This window comes from Ursus americanus, chromosome 4 (genome assembly GCF_024610735.1).
Source record: "Ursus americanus isolate L20-20 chromosome 4, mUrsAme1.1.p, whole genome shotgun sequence".
Classification (NCBI taxonomy): Eukaryota; Metazoa; Chordata; class Mammalia; order Carnivora; family Ursidae; genus Ursus; species Ursus americanus.
In genome coordinates this window covers 11,167,952-11,185,403 of record NC_142130.1, presented here as the reverse complement: position 1 = coordinate 11,185,403, position 17,452 = coordinate 11,167,952, and the positions used below count along the sequence as shown (strand labels likewise).

The window sequence follows — 17,452 nt, the reverse complement described above, 5'->3', positions numbered from 1 at the left end:
CATTCAGCAGTGACATTTGCAGGACTGCCATACTTTTAAAAAACATAATATGTTCTATGGTTAAGGGGAAAAAGCTTGTCACTCAGTCAGCTCACATGGAACAGAGAAAATTGCATGAACTAGCAGTAAACCACAAATCCATTTCCAGCTCTGCCAGCACATATCTCAGCAAATATAGGTAAGTCTTGTTAGTGCCTTGTTTCTACCATTTAAAAGGTTATATTTATCTAAACTTCTTCCTTATGCCACAATAATACTTGGAGCAGCTTATAATTAAACAAAATTTACAAAGAATAGTGACATAGAAATAGGAGCTCATAGCCAAGGAAAAGAACAAATATCTGCCAGCTAGGAAAATCGGTTGTTTTGGGGCACCTGGCTGGCTCAGATGGTAGAGCATTTGACTCTTAATCTCGGGGTTGTGAGTTCAAGCCCCACTTGGGCATAAAGTGTACTTAAAAAAAAGAAAAAGAAAATCAGTTGCTTTGCTTAATTTCTGTTTTGATTCCGAGCACCCTGGCAGTTGAGGCAAAAAGAAAAAACCATGGTCAGTGATTTCAGCCTGCTACGCAATGAAGCATTCCAATTTCTCAGGGGTGGCGGTCTTCCCCTAGCACTAAATTCTAAAAGAAAATTCCTACGTGTGCTTATGGATTATGTCTTCAAATATTTTAAAGCAGATACAACAGGAACTTTCACGTAACTATTTATTTATGAGCCTCAATGAAAACTGAGAACGTAATTTTAAACCTCAGCATATCCATACTTTAAATCCATGACAGTTACAGCGTTTGCACTATTGCAGTCCTCCAAGGACTATTTTATAAATAATAAGCTATAGAAGGGCATTTTTAAAAGTTTTAAGTTAAGCAAATGTTAGATACTTTTAAATGTATCTCTCCAGGCATACTGACAGTCAGCTTTCTTTCCTTTCTTTTCCTTTCCTCTTTTCTTTTCTTTTCTTTTGGAAAAGTTAAAAATTCCTTAATTTTTTATTTTGGGTACCACCACCACAGTTTACAGGGCAATATAGCTGATGTAATGAAAAGAAAAAGAAACAGACAAAGCTACAACAGGTTAAAGACCTCAGGAATGTACATGTAATTGACACCACATTGCTTTAATCAATAGCTGCACTGTTTGCAAAGTCTGGCTCTGACCCTCTGACCAAGAAGGGGTTCCTGTTTAAGCTGCAGTAACTTTTCTGACTATAGATCGTCATTCCTTCTGTGGCAGATTTTTATAGTTCCCTTAGTGCATTTGGGATGACTGTCTCAAAGTAACCTGCAGCTTTCCTGACAATGCCTGGCTCGCTCTCCTGGGAAGAACTGGAGCCCTTTTCTTCTGAGTTTTTTTTAGAACCTTCTGCTGCCATATCCACCACTTACACCACCAGATCCATAACCACCACCATAGCGACTGCCCGAGCTTCTTCCACCAAAACTGCCCCCCTTCATGGGTCCATAATCTGATTGCTATTGTCCACTATAATTTCCAAAATCATTATGGTTCCCATCATCACCATAGTTAGCTCCAAATTTTCCTCCTTTACTGTAACCATCATATCCTCCATCACCACCATCACATCCGCCTCCGTGGTGTCCATATCCTGGTCCGCCGCCACCATAGCCTCCTCTACTGCTAGAACCAGGACCACCACCAGGGTTGCCACCATCACCTCCATATCCGTTATATCCACTCTCACCTCATGCATATCTGCCTCTGCTGCCATCACCTCCACCACCAGAGCCTCCCCTTCCGCCGGAGTTTCCAGCACGGCCCATAAAGTGGCCAGATCCATCTCCACGACCTGCTTGCGATCTAGCAGATGGCATCTCTTGTTTAGAAAGGGCCCTTTTTTCACTGTTATGCCCATTCATAGTGTGGTGTTTCTGAACTACAATTTTATCAACTGTATCATGATCTTCAAAAGATACAAAAGCAGGGGTGCCTGGGTGGCTCAGTTGGTGAAGCGTCTCCCTTCGGCTCAGGTCATGATTCCAGGGTCCTGGGATGGAGCCCTGCATCTGGTTCCCTGCTCAGTGGGGAGTCTGCTTCTCCCTCTCCCTCTGCCCCTTCCCCCACTTGTGCACCTGCTCTCTCGCTCTCTCTCTCAAATAAATAAATAAAATCTTCAAAAAAGTTACAAAAGCAAATCCTTTCTTTTTTCCCCTCTGCCTGCCTTCCATAACTTCTATGGTTTCAATTGTGCCATACCTTTCGAAATCGTCTCTCAAATTATATTCTTCTGTATCTTCTTTAATACCACCGACAAGTGTTCTTCCCTGTGAGATGGGCACCAGGCTTTACAGAATCCTCTCTAGAAACAGGTCTCTTCGGTTCCACTCCACGCCCATCAACCTCGTGTGGGCCGGCACAACTGCTGCATCTGCCTCTTCCACACGAGAGTAAGTCACAACACCAAAACCCCTGGAACGTTTTGTTTGGAGGAAGGGTCTCTCATCACCGCACAGTCTGTAAGTGTGCCCCATTCTCCAAAATGTTTTCTTTAACAATCATCTGTAGTTTCAAAGCTCAAACCCCCAAAGAACATTTTCTCAACTGCTCTGGTTCCCTTGGACCATGGCTCTCCACTTTGGGGTTGGACTTGCCTCTTTCAACTCAAGTTCAATATGGGACTGAGAGCCAGCTGTCTTTTTTTAATTGGTGCCAAGGGAAAAAACAGGGCTGGTTATAGGTACGTAGAAAAAATTATTTAAGGTTATACAAGATACTGTTAACCATTTACCTCTACGGAATAGGAAGAAGGCTCTTAGGGGAAGAAAGACCTTTTTTCTCTTTTGCTTCTCTCTGAAACTTTGGAATTTTTCATAATGACTCTGTATTATTTAAAAATTTTTTAAAAGTAGTTTACTCGTAAATAATACCTATACAATATACTCTATAAATGACTCCAAATATCTATTTTAATTTTCTTTTCATTGTGATTTTGTTCACCTCTTTGCAAGTTATCTGTTGCCAGAAACAGACACTCATGCAAGCTAAATTAAGTAAAAAGGGAGGTTTATTGTAATGATACAACCAGAAATGAAAGAAAGCCTGCTATTGGGGAGCCTAATATAGAAAATTCAAGAAATCAGCTACTTTCTCTGTTTCTCTATGCATCTAATATCTACTTCTTTCTTCTTGTTTTCCCAAATAGCCACCTGCTCTCAGCAGACAGGCTTTCTTAATTTCTTTAAGAATCTATCATAATTTTATATAATAAAAACTGACCACCAGGGTGCCTGGGTGGCTCAGTCAGTTAAGTGTCAGCCTTCGGCTCAGGTCATGATCCGGGGGTCCTGGGATCAGGCCGTGTGTCTGGCTCCCTGCTCAGTGGGGAGTCTGTTTCTCCCTCTGCCCCTCCCCTCTCCCCCCCAACTCATGCTCTCTCTCTCCCTCTCTCTTTCACTCTCAAATAAATAAATAAAATCTTTTTTAAAAAAAAAATGACCACCAATTCTGGATAGGATTGAAGTATCCACTCCCGAGTCTCTAAAACGTTCATGTCCCTTTAACCAGAGCTTCCAAACATCAGTCTGCATGTGAATCACCTGGGGATCTTGTTAGGCTGCAGATTCTAACTCAGTAGGTCTAGGTGGGTCCAGAGAAACCCAGGTGATAGCTTGATGCTGCTGGTCCGCAGACCACTCTTTGAGTGGCAAGGTCTTAGTGCACATTTGTGAGAGAAAGAGTCTCATTGGTGGCTAGCCGGCCAGGGATTTGGGGTGGATGCAATCATCTGTGGCCTGGGATAACTGTACGGCATGGCACTTGGCAGGAGCTGTGGATGGGAGTAGAGTCTATGAGAAAGGGAGGAATGGGACGGCAGACACCTTCAAAGCACAGGTCAGACGTTTGACTGTTGTCTGCATCCAAGGTTGCCGTGAACGACGTGATCCAGCTGTATACAGTAGGAAACCTTACCCTCCTGTTGCTGGAACACAACAAACTAAAGTCAGGTGCAAAGGTCATTCTGGTTCCTTAGAGCTCACCACACCCAGACGAGATACATTCTTCGAGCTTTGTTCTATCTATTCCAGGTGTGGTTCTCAACCATTTGAGCGGATGGAGGGATCGGTGGTTCTCAAACTTGAAATTCTGATCACTGAATCTAGTGTGGGAACTAGGCATTGGGATTTTGAACAAGCTCCCTGAATGGGTCGTTCTGGGGCACTAGCATACTCCCGTCCGAGCAGACCACCGAACCGGAAAAAGGAAAGTCCTTTCCGGTGGCGTGGGGGATGGGTAGAACAGGATGGGGTTCCTTACATTAAAATACATACGTAGCCGTATGTTACATTGGTGGTTTTCGAACTTCAGCATGTATTAGAATCCTCTGGAAGGCTTGTTACAACGCGAACAGCTGCACAGATTGCTGGCTTCACTCCCCAGATTTCTGACTCAGTCGGTCTGGGACAGGGCCCAGTAGTTTACATTTTTATAAGGTCCCAGGCGCCGCTGCTGCTGCCGAGCCCATTGTGAGAACCCGTGTCGGGTGTTCATGCTACTGCTGCTTGCCCACCTCACCCACAGGACCGGTGGAAAGAAGGCGTGTAAATATTTATGAAATTACTTAGAGCCATAAAAATGATAGTAGTTAGTGAACTGCTCCGAGAAATGAATAGAAGACGATTCCCATCCAGGCTTTGGCTAGTATTTAAGGATCTAAGACACAGAGGCCAACTCCCAGATGCATTCTAGTCTCTCTTCACGGGAGGTGTTATCAGTTAGGGGCGCGGCGGGAAGGAGGCATGCTTCCACTGGTTCATTTGAGAAGCGTTTAACAAAGGCCCTCTGGGCAAAGATGTGGGCAGGGATTACTGAAACCACCAACAGATAGGGCACCCTTTGGGGCCAGGAGCGACAAGGAGCTGTTATCTCATCTGGACCCGCTCACAAGAAGGAGGAAGTAATCCCCACTCGAAGAAAGGGGGGCTCTGTGGAGAAAGCCTGGCACCCACTGTGTCCTCTGCTGAGTTATTAGAGAAGAAACCAGGGATTAAATACCCCACACTTTATTTTCCTTCTGCCCTCCATTCTGCTGACCTGGAATGAGGGACCCTGTGTGTGCAGCCCATTGTCCAGATTCTGTGGGCCCACAGCAGCATGGACAAAGGTGGAAGGTGGATCTGGAAACTAAAGAAACTCAGCACACAGAGTATGTAGGCTGTGCCCCACTGCGAATGCTTTAGTAGTACAGGGATAGTACAGGGAGATAGGGGGTTTTCATGTTGATTTCACACAAGCAAATTTTAGCCCTGCAGGCTCTCTGGAATAATTACACTTAAAAAAAAAAAAATACGAGTGACTTTTAATGTTGGATGGCACTTAACAGAAATAAGAGGTGTCACCCTGTTTCAATATCCAGGCCTAGTGGTCATCTTGGCTCAAAATTCATAGGCACAATAACTAACTAAAAATACACTACTAGCCTTTCCTTTTAAGTATGAGTTTCAGGATCGAATGCTTTTTTTCTCCCTGCTTCTGAGCACTAATTTTGGCTTCTGGTGGACAGAAAAAGGACCTCATCAACTGTAACTCCAACATGTGTAGGGGTGAATACTTCCCATAAACTGTCAGTTTATTGGTCAATCAAAAAAGAGGACCCTTCTTCACTCCTGTGTCCAATGAGGACGGTCCAGGCAGAAAGGGATGCACGGATGATGCATCCAGCTGAATACTGGATCCCAAAACACCCGCTTGCCCCATGGGCTGTCATTCCTGCACACGTTCACTCATTCATTTAATGAACGTTGTTGCATCCTTCCTCAATGCTCGGCATAGCGTCAGTCCTTGGGGATCAGTGGTGAACAAGACACCCTCCGGGCCCTCAAGAATCCTGTGAAGGGAATGGAAAAGTTATTGGTATTGATCTAATTATAAAAATAACTAACATTGTTGGGCGCCTGGGTGGCTCAGTCAGTTAAGCACCCAACTCTTGGTTTCAGCTCAGATCATGATCTCAGGGTCGTGAGATCGAACCCCACATCTGGCTTCATCCTTAGCAGGGAGTCTGCTTAAGATTGTCTCTCCCTCTACCCCTCCCTCCACTTGTGCACGCTCTCTCTCCCTCTCAATAAATAAATTAAAAAAATTTTTAAAAAGTAACAGTGTTTATAGCAATCCAAGCATTGGATTACCAAAGCATGTTTTTAGAGATGTTTTCTTATTGAGTCCTCACTCAACTCGGGAAGTCATTTTTATTGTCCTGATTTTACAAGCAAGTAACTGAGAGGCTGATGGGTACCAAGTAATGAGTGGTGGAGAAGGGAATTGAACCCCAAGTTGTACCTCTCGGCCAGCACTGCGCTGTAATTGCCATCTTTGTTTGAAACCCACATACGCCCGGAAGGGTAAAATACCAAGTCACTAATTCCAAAACACAAATCAGCTTTAACTGTGGCAGGAACAGAGGCCTTGAGAAAATACAGAAAAGAAAGAAGGTACGTAATGAAAGTTGGCCTGGAGAGGAGAAAAATAGTGTGAAAACAGAAAATGAGGGTCACCGAGAGACAACGCTCACTGCTTCACAGCTCCACTCCCGGCAGCCCCCATCCATGACTGCTGTCTGCGAGAGTCGTCTCTAGGGTCGAGTCTATCACCAGGTCAGTTATTATTAAGCCTGGATTATTTGTCCCAGCTTCGCTGCGCGGGAGTAGGAAACCAAGTCAACGGGGCAGGCAGTGTTCTATGTGCCCTCACGGTCAGTATTTGTTCTTTTCACTGGGGCCACAGTGAGTTTGTGCTCCAAACAGCACAGGAAGCACTACGTAGCCAAATTAAAATGCCCTGTTAGTGGTCCCAACACCATGTTTTTCTCCAAACGGGCATGACCTAATGGGGAGGGCGCAGTAAACAAGAAGGACCGCTCTGCTGACCGCTGACGCTGACGGAGATACGCCCTCGGCTTGCCTTGCCAAATTGGGCACGTGGAGACTCAGGGAAGATTCAGGATGTCTCAAAATCAAAGCACATTATAGAGGAATGTGGAGTATATAAAGAATTAATATCACGGTCTGGTTTTCAAGACTTTAAAGTTGCGGATACATTTTGATGATTAAAAAAAAAAAACACTGAACAGACCTTCGAAAATACTACATTCAGGCTACTCTGATTTCTCTTCCTTCTACAAACAATTTTCTATGTTACCTAAAGTACTAAGGGCAGAATAGTTATTTTTTGGAACATTGCTATATAAACCCTGAGGGAAGCACTAATGATGACAGATATAATGTACTAAGTGCTTACGTATGTGGCAATCCCATCACAAGTAGTTTCCCTAATAATCTGCAATATTTTGTGCTTTGTGGGTGAGGAAATTGAGAGGTTAATCAGTTTGTCCAAGATCACACAGCTAAGAAGTGGCTGAGATGTGGGGATTTCAATCCAGACCAATTTGACTCCAAAGCCTGAGCTCCGTCATCACGTCACTCTCCCCCAGAGGAGGTGAGTCTTCTGACCCTAAGCTCCAACTTTGAGAGCTGCATTGCTTGTTTTGGGCACTGGGGAAAATCCTGTTAAAACAACCTGTGATGGTAATTTTATGTGTCAGCTTGACTGGGTCACAAAGGGCCGGCATTTGGTCAAACATTATTCCGGTCAAACTTGATTCCGAGCCAGGCGGTGAGGGTGTTTTGAATGAAATTAACATTTGAATTAGTAGCCTGAGTAGCAGATTACCTTTTCCCACGTGGGTGGGATTCATTCAATCAACTGAAGACCAAAATAGAACAGAAAGTCGGCCCCTTCTGTTAATAAGAAGGCACTCCCCCCTTCTTCAACCTTCTTCAAGCTGGATGTCTTGTCTTCTTTTCCTTTGCACTTGACTGAAACAGCAGCCCGCCTAGGTCTTGGCTTGCTGACTGCAAGTATTGGGAGTCCTCAGCCTCCATATCTGTGTGAACTGTGAGCCAGTTTCTTAAAATGAATCCATTTATCCTTTTATATATCTATCTATCTCCTATTGGTTTTGTTTCTCTAGAGAGCTCAGACTAATACACAACTCTTCCCAGCAAAAAATCTGAGATCAATCAGCCAGTTGTTATGTTTCTTCTGGTTCATCTCCAAGCCACTGACACGCTCATCTCTGATAATACTCTGGAAATTCCCACTACACTTCCCTGTTGGCAAAATTCACACCCGCTTACCATTGGTGGTACTGAGAATTTCTGGAGATAAAAGGTGGCTCATGATTCAAACAGCTAAAGCCTTCTATTTTTTTTTAATTCAAAACTTGTAAACATCAAATTTATTTTTTAAAAGCACAGATTCTTTGGCTCAAAATAACAATTTATTTTTATATTTTTTACTGTGCACATTCAGTTCAATATTTATGAACAGACAAAATATCCCGTATAAAGTACTTCAAATATGTCTCAAGCCATATGACTCTCATAAGTCAGACATTAAAAAATTTAAATGCATAAAAATGGAAATGCATAATTCACCTAATTTCTAGGACCACATTTTGCATTAGATAAATTGTGCCATATGAAGAGGATTTTTCTATCATCTCATTCATACTGAGAAGTCTGTTAAACAAATCAGTTGAATATGATGTCGCCCTGGGCAGGAGCATCCTGACCCACCGGGGGAAATGTGGGCTTCGTATCTGCTGCCAGGAAGCTCTGACCCCAGCCCTCTGATCTGTTTGACATTCTGGGAATTTTCTGAGTGCCCCATCTCTGTGGCTTGTAGGAGTTAATGTGCCCGCAAAGGAGAACAAATTCATTTCCAGTATATTAATGAGGTCAGATCCAAGGACAACTGAGCAAGAATTGTATTTTTAAAACCTCAAAAAAATGTTCATGAATGAAATGCAACTAGAATCTGCAAGTCCCTCGCTACATTCAAATATCCCAACAAAGGGAGGTGTTTTTGTGTGCCATGACTTGTGCCCCAAGCTTGTCTCATTAAGCACATATTAAAATGTGTACCTATTTGCCTGCTACATCATCAACTCACTAACCCATCCATTCAAAGTCATCTTCCTTTGTGAGCCATGATGCTGGGTACTACAAGAGTTTTTAAAATAAATAATGGAAATGGAGGGGGAAGCAAATACGGAGAAACAATTGAAATGCGGAACAGCATTAGGAGAGCTGAGTAGGAGGAAAAACAAAGGTTATCAGGATTCAAAGAGGCTAAAATTGAACGGAGTACTGCATGAAGAAAAGTAGGGAATACTTTATGAAGGATGAGAATGTGATTTTAGCTTTGATGAATGGCAGGCGGGCGCTGGCAAAGAGCCACTGCGAGCGGGCACAGGGCTGTAAGTGGGGAAGTTCACTGATCAGCAGTTTGGTTGTTGGGAAGAGCATGGAGAGTGCAGTGGGGTGATGGACCCAGCTCAGATCAAAAGAGAAATCAGAGAACCCTATAGGAATCAAAGGTTAAAGTCAACCTGAAAGAAATTACCCTGTGTATGCTGTGGCTGGTGTGATGTGATGGACCAGGAGTCGGAAGACCTGCTTTAACCTGAGCTCTTGTCTTTTGGGGGTTCCTTTTGCCTCTTTGGGCCTCATGTATGTCCACTTGCATAAAATGGTGGTACTACTCTGCCTCCTTCATGGAGTCGTTATGAGGATTACATAATGCAAGTAATTGCTGATTTCCAATGTGGATTGGTAGACCAGTTGGTTAAAGCTATGCTATTCAGCTTTTGAGAACTCAGCACACTAAATAATTTTTAAAGTAAAATAGCCTTCAAAATTTTCTACAAACAATATTACTAGACCCACAGAGATCTAGAGCAAACACAATTTAATCGTATATCCTAGCAGTGACAGTAATAAACAGTACTTATTATTTTTTTACAACCCCCTTTAGATATGGCTGCTATTATCACCCCCAAATCAGAGAAAACGAACTTAGAGTGGGTGAGTCACTTGCCTGCAGTCATGGACTGGAACATAGTACAGCTGAGTCTATGCACTCTGGCGGTCAGACACGAACCCACATGCTTCACACCAGGCTGTACTGCTTTCAGATGAAGCAAGAGAGACACAACATTGCATATGGCTTTAATAAAAGAAAAAATGGGGGCATCTGGGTGACTCAGACGGTTAAGCGTCTGCCTTCTACTCAGGTCATGATTCTGGGGTCCTGCGATTGAGCCCCAAATCGGGCTCCCTGCTCAGTGGGGAGTCCTCTTCTCCCTCTTCCTCTGCCGTTCCTCTCACTAGTGTTCTCTCCCAAATAAATAAATAAATAAATAAATAAATAAATAAATAAATAAAATCTTTGAAAAAAAAAGAAAAGAAAAAATATGTACCTTCAGCGTCTATTATCCAGAAGAGTATTAGCTCAAAGAGACATAATTTTCAGTTCTCTCTTTTATTAAAAAAATACACAGAGGAAAACTATTTAATGTTATAACTCAATGAATTGAAATTAAAGATCCTACTTTTAGTTGACATTTTAGCACATACTTTAAAAATTATTTGCATATTTTTTATCTGATTATAAATTAAGGCAGGCTCACCATAGAAAATTGAAAAAATATTGAAAAGTATAAAGGAGACAATAAAAAACAACCAACAATCCCATGTTAACATCTTATTAAATGTCTTTCCAGTCTTCTTTTTTTTTTTAATTACTTTATTTATTTGAGAGAGAGAGAGAAGGAGGGGGTGGAGCAGAGGGAGAGGGAGAGAGACTCTCAAGCAGACTTTGTGCTAAACTCAGAGCCTGACTTGGGGCTCCATCTTATGAACCTGAGACCATGACCTGAGGTGAAACCAAGAGTCAGATGCTTAGCCAACTGAGCCAGCCAGGTGCCCCATCTAGTCTTTTTTTTATGAGAAGATAATATTTTTAGGGTTTTCTGTCCCCAGTGAAATATGCTACGTTGTTAAGATTTGAAAATGTTTGCCTTTGAAGGTATAGGTTCCTTAGCAACAGAATTTTCACTCACTGCTAGCTTGTTTCCTATATTATATATAGTTAAATATTACATGTATAGTAATGTATAAAAATATATGAATAATATATATGTATACATGTCTAGCTCATTTAATTTTTACATATACCCATGGACAGCACCACCCATCTAAAAATATAAAACATTTACAATACCCCAGAAGGTTTACTTGTGTTACCTCCCTGTCCGTACTGCCCCCTCCCCAGGATTACTGTTGTCCTCATCTCTATCATCATTGATTGGCTTCATCTGTTTTTGAACTCTGTATAATTCACACATTATGATTTACCACATTGGTGCATATCTCAGTAGTTCATTTTCATTTCTATGTAGTATTCCAATAGAAGTGACGACGATTTATTCATCCGTTCTACTGTACTGAGTTCTTTCCAGTCTGAGGCTATAAATAAAGACGCTATAAATAGTTTTGCTTTGTTGGTGAACATAGCATGGATTTCTGTTGGGCATATACTCAAAAGTCGAATTGCTGGGTCATAGAGTGCACATGTGCTCTGTTTCAGTAGATACTGTCAGGCCATTTTTCTAAATGAGGCTATGCAATTGATACTTTTTTTAAAAAGATTTTATTCATTCATTTGAGAGAGAGAGAGCATGAACACAAGCAGGGGGAGCAGCAGAGGGAGAGGCGGAAGCAGGCTCCCCACTGAGCAATGAGCCCGATGCGGGACTCGATCCCAGGACCCTGGGATCATGACCCGAGCCGAAGGCAGATGCCCAACCAACTGAGCCACCCAGGCGTCCCTATATAATTTATACTCTTTTTTTTTTAAAGATTTTATTTATTTATTCGACAGAGATAGAGACAGCCAGCGAGAGAGGGAACACAAGCAGGGGGAGTGGGAGAGGAAGAAGCAGGCTCCTAGCGGAGGAGCCTGATGTGGGGCTCGATCCCACAACGCTGGGATCACGTCCTGAGCCGAAGGCAGACGCCTAACCAACTGAGCCACCCAGGCGTCCCTATATAATTTATACTCTTATTTATGAGAGTTCTAGTCACTCCACATCTACACCAACACACGTATTGCCAGCCTTTTTAATTTAAGCCATTTGGCCCAGGTATATTGGTATCTCACTGAGGTCTTAATCTGTTGTTGTCTTTTTTAGTGTAGAGTTTAAAGCTGTGTTTACACTCTACTTTTTTTTTTTTTTTAAGATTTTATTTATTTATTTGACAGAGAGAGACAGAGAGCACAAGCAGGGGGAGCAGCAGGCAGAGGGAGAAGCAGACTTCCTGCAGAGCAGGGAGCCCGATGTGGGACTGGATCCCAGGACCCCGGGATTATGACCTGAGCCAAAGGCAGACGCTTAACTGACTGAGCCACCCGGGCAGCCTGTCTTTTAATTATTTGGATACACACTTTAGTGAAATGCCTATTAAACACTTGCTCATTTTTAAACATTAGGTTTTACACCTGGATACAAGTCGTTCGTTGAATATATGTATTAAGAACATCTTCTCCCAATCTTTCATTCTGTTAGTCGTGCTTTTAATTAAACTACCAACTTTTTATAGGACAAAAAATAAACTATAGTCTTTACTGGTAGAAACAATAAATTCAGTAAGTTGTCATTTTTTAGTTTTGTTTGACATTAAGTTATCGATAGTTTTAATAAAATACAAAATTATTTCCCAAAGTTAGCATTCCTAAACTCAGACTGGGAACTGACAAGCAAATGTTGTTCCTTTATATAACAGTAAATATGGGTTAGCCTAAATACATTATGGCTGAATCAACAAACACAGAAAAGAATTTTCTGTTGGAAGAAGCATTATCAGGCACTTATCTGGGTTTTCATTACCCAAATTCCTTTAAAACATGGTTTTACAGAAAGGAAGTTTGTCATTACATGAAAGTATTCACTGATGAGGTGTATATTTATGAAATTGTTCCCCTTTCGCCCAAGTTCCCCAGCTTGGCTTGAATGACTATTCCTGATCAACCAGTCAAAATTTTTTTCAGTCTGTCTCTTACTGATGGTAGAATATTATAAACATCTGACAACACAAAGCAACTAGGTGGCAAAGTGAAGGTGCAATTCTTGCAAAAGGTGCAGGCTTTCATGAAATTAATGAAAATGATGTTGGAGAACTGCTCCAGTCTCATGTATAGTCATGTGTCAAGAGACTAAGTGAAAACCAAAGAAGTAAAAATACACAAAGAATCAGGTAAATTTACCTAAAGAAGAGAAAATGGGTAAAGATGATAGCACAATAAATGATTCCAAAATGTGCTGGTTTAAATATCAAAGAATGTCACAGATCCTTCTAGAAGACTGATTTTTTTAAAAAACTTACTTATTTACTTATTCATAAAAAATGATCCTCCTGGGGCGCCTGGGTGGCTCAGTCGTTAAGCGTCTGCCTTCGGCTCAGGGCGTGGTCCCAGGGTCCTGGGATCGAGCCCCGCGTTGGGCTCCCTGCTCCGCTGAGAGCCTGCTTCTTCCTCTCCCACTCCCCCTGCTTGTGTTCCCTCTCTCGCTGGCTGTCTCTATCTCTGTCAAATAAATAAATAAAATCTTTAAAAAAAAGAGTGATCCTCTTTGATGGTGTTGCCCAGGGTAACATGAGCTAAAGGATGCTGTACTGTGCCATCCTATAATCTTGTCCAAGAAAATATATGTCCTCTCCACATCAGTCAGCTCCCCAACATTCTTTGGGCTAGGAATTAGAGCATCATTACAACTAATTATAAAAATTCTGTTAACTTCATGGTAATTATTTTCATTATCTACCTTGAAATTTGCTGCTTATTATAATGATAAAAGGACTAATTCACTTCAGCTCTTTGCTGATACCACTTATGCTTAAATAATGAGTGCTTCTTACAACTCTGGTCTCTGTGAAGAACTTGAGAGATGTAATGCGCCTCTTGTATCCACACTGTTCCTCATTTTGCTGATCGTGTAATAGAAGCATAGAGCAGATGTGAGACCTACAAAAACCGCAGTGACAGTATTTGCATCCATGTCTGTCTGACTCCAGAGTCTGTTCTTTTTAGATCAGAATGCTTCCTAGGACCTCAAGCATGGAAACAGACAGAAACCTAGGGTGATTCATTTTATTTTCCAATCCTCAGTCCTTTGCATGCAAAATGATGTTTGCACGCATTCTTACTCTTCTTAGGCAGCTACTAACACCAGTACTTCATGTTTGCATAAACTAAGCACCTCCACTCCTCATTTGGTCTTTATTACCAGCTGGAGGTGATGGAGACGTGGGCAGGATGGAATCTCAGGCTCAGAAAACTGAATGACTTGTCCAAGGACCCACAGCTCAAACACAGCAGTGCTCTGACCAGAATGATCTCCTTTAGACGACAGTGCATGCTCCTTTCTCTTTCTCACTCTGTCTCCTGGTGTGAACGGAGGGCGAGGGAAGTTAGAAGAGACATTTATGAACCAAATACATGGCCCTTGTGCTGTGACATTTTCCAGGTGAACAACTGTGGCATCTCCTTCCTGAGACGGCTGCCCACAGTAGCAAGAGGGAGGCTTTTTTTTTTCTTTTTCCAAAGATTTTATTTATTTATTTTGACAGCGAGAGACAGCCAGCGAGAGAGGGAACACAAGCAGGGGGAGTGGGAGAGGAAGAAGCAGGCTCATAGCGGAGGAGCCTGATGTGGGGCTCGATCCCAGAACGCCGGGATCACGCCCTGAGCCGAAGGCAGACGCTTAATGACTGCGCCACCCAGGCGCCCGGAGGGAGGCTTTAAGATCACAATTCTCCTCACTTTGGAGGCTGAATAAGGTTCTGGCTTTTGACTTCTGCAGTAGTGAGAAAACCAGCAAAAAGACCCCTCTCGTGTCTCCGTCCCATCTAGTGCACTCTGCAGGGGAACCAACAGAGGGCAGTTACCCAACACAGATCCTATGAAAATTCACAGTCTGAGTTATTTTCTTTGAAATGACGTTGTCTGTTTTACTTTCTATTCTTTTTTTTTTTTTTTTTTTTACAGTCTGCAGGTCTTTTATTTTCTTTACATTTATCATGCCATGAATTCATAGGGAATGGGTTCCAGCAGTTCGGGCTCCTTTCCACTGGTTCTCACAAAGTGTGCTTCTCTGGGGGGGGGGGGGGCAGGCTGGCGCTTTAGTTGCACCCAAGTACCTTTCTCTTTGGCTTCTTTCTTTTTCTGATCATTTTCCTTCACATGCTTCAGGAAGCTATCTCGGCTCTCCGAGTGTTTAATATGCTCAATGTGTACATTAATTTTCTCGGCAAGTGTCTTGCCCTTAACTTGCTGTTTACAGCAATGCCAATGGCATGCTGGGTAACATTGTAGACTCTTCCAGTCTTGCCATGGTAACATTTGTGGGGCCTTCCTTTTTGAACAGCGCCCACTCCCTTGATGTCCCCAACATCACCTTTCTTGTAGATTCGCATGTATGTGGCCCAAGGAACAGCCCCATGTTTTCTGAAAGGCCTAGACAACATACAGCGGGTACCTCTCCTTTTTCCCTTTGTGTTGGTCATTTTGGCGAATTACTGGAAGATGGCGGTTCCGGCTGAAAAAAAGGCTACTTTCTATTCTTGAATTAAGTGCTCATTGTCCACGCCAGGGGGAGGTCATGACCACAGAAGCGACACAGCCAGGACTTGTAAACTCATTTCTCGTAGAACTCTAAGCTCTTTAAATTTATAAGGTTTATTCTAATAAGCCCTGAAATTGATTGGACTTATCAATGCACACTCCCTCCTCCTCCTAATAATTTGTAATTACACAAAAAGTGACAGGGTCAAATTTTGGACTCAATGATAGGGTGGGGAAAAAGTACAAAATCTTTTGGTCTCGGGGTGCCTGGGTGACTTAGTCGGTCGAGCGTCTGACTCTTGATTTGGGCCCAGGTCATGATCTCAGGGTCGTGCTCAGGTCCAAGCTCTGCAGGGAGTCTTCTTGTCCCCCTGCTCCTCCCCCACCCCCCATCCCTGTGCTCACTTCCCTCCACCCCCAAATAAACAAATAAAATCTTGAAAAAAACAAAAACCTTTGATCTCACACAGCCTATGAAGGGAAGCCACAACTTGAAATAAAAACAAACTACTTCAAATACTCTTTCTGAGCTCATCTACACCCAAAGACAATTTTTAAAAACTATTATTATTACTCCTTTTCCCTTATCATGTTTATTAGGATCTCCTAATCTTTTTTCTTTGATTAATAAAGCTTTTGCTCAGTTTCTTAATTAAATATGAACATGCACTCTTATATTATCTTGAATTCATTTCAAAACTTATCTAAAACACCCCACCCAGTGCTTGGGAAATTCCAGAACGATTTCCTGACAGTTGTAGTTGATTAGCTAAGCACGGGGTTGGTCACTCAAGGGAGCAGTTTCCAGTTGACTGTTCTCACCTAAGAGAACAGCAAGTTGGAAAAGACATTTCAGCAGCTTTAAGGATAGAGGCATGCAAGCTAGTATATATTAATTTTATATACATGAATATATATTATGTGGTGTATCTTCGTAGCTAGCTGATCAAGTAATAATTCCTTACCTCCAGAGACCCCAAAGTGTAATTACAGCTATGACTTTCTTGTCTGCATTGTCCTTGGAGAGGAGGGAAGGCAGGAATGAGGAAGGGCGGGAAGGAGGGAGAAACTGAAGCTGAGGTCCCTCAGAGGTCACTCGGTGAATTTGGCCCAGTGAACAGGAACACCTGCTTGTTAGTCTTTGACTTGTAGCAAAACCTACAAACAAAACTTCCATACACACGGCCTTGACTGCCTCGGAGTCACTTAGAATAGATTTACGCAAAGTTCTCGAGCCTCCTTAATTTTAAGGAGAAATAATAAATCCTTCCTTGGTCTTTGTTGTGCTTAGAACAAAGCCAGCATGATAATCATATTCCCAGGGGTATGTGGAGAAAGTTTTCTCAGAGTTCCGGAATCTTCCCATCACAGCACACACTAACACACATGCACATTATGGCTCAGAACCATGTCCCTGGGAGGCCCGGTGTCACTGGGCAGGAAAGGAAATGGGGGCACCTCTGTCTGGCCTCTGCACCTCTGCCCATCTATTGGTCACCTCAACTAAGAAAGACAAAAGACTTTAAGGAAAGTTCACCAGTAGAGGCCTTGGAGGCCTCAGGGGTGCGGGGGGGGGGGGGGGGTGTGCCTTGATGGCTCAGTCAGTAGAGCACGGAACTCCTGATCTTGGGGTCGTGAGTTCAAGCCCCATGCTGGGCATATGGGTCACTGAAAGAAAGAAAGAAAGAAAGAAAGAAATTTAAAGAAAAGAAAGAAACGAAAATCTACTGGGATACTTAGTGGACAGACCTGATGTTTTCTTTCCTTTCGTATTTCAGTATTATCCTCAGAACCTCTGTCAGGCCCCAGGTAGTCGCTGTTGCTCAGATCTCAAGGGAGTCCGATCTCTTATGGCATCAAATCCGGGAGTCTGGAAGCTCTGCTCCCGCACCAGACCAGGGAAGAGTGGCAGCTGGGACCAGGAAAAGCACTGACTAACTCTTCCCTCATCCTACCCCAGCAAACAGGGGAA

General features: G+C 42.7%; 2 pseudogenes; both read right to left on the bottom strand.

Annotated features, from left to right (window-relative positions):
* Nucleotides 1-1,093: 1,093 nt before the first annotated feature.
* On the bottom strand, nt 1,094-6,347 carry LOC123786440 (heterogeneous nuclear ribonucleoprotein A3-like; annotated as a pseudogene).
* Nucleotides 6,348-13,446: 7,099 nt separating this feature from the next.
* On the bottom strand, nt 13,447-15,425 carry LOC148110206 (large ribosomal subunit protein eL21 pseudogene; annotated as a pseudogene).
* Nucleotides 15,426-17,452: the final 2,027 nt, after the last annotated feature.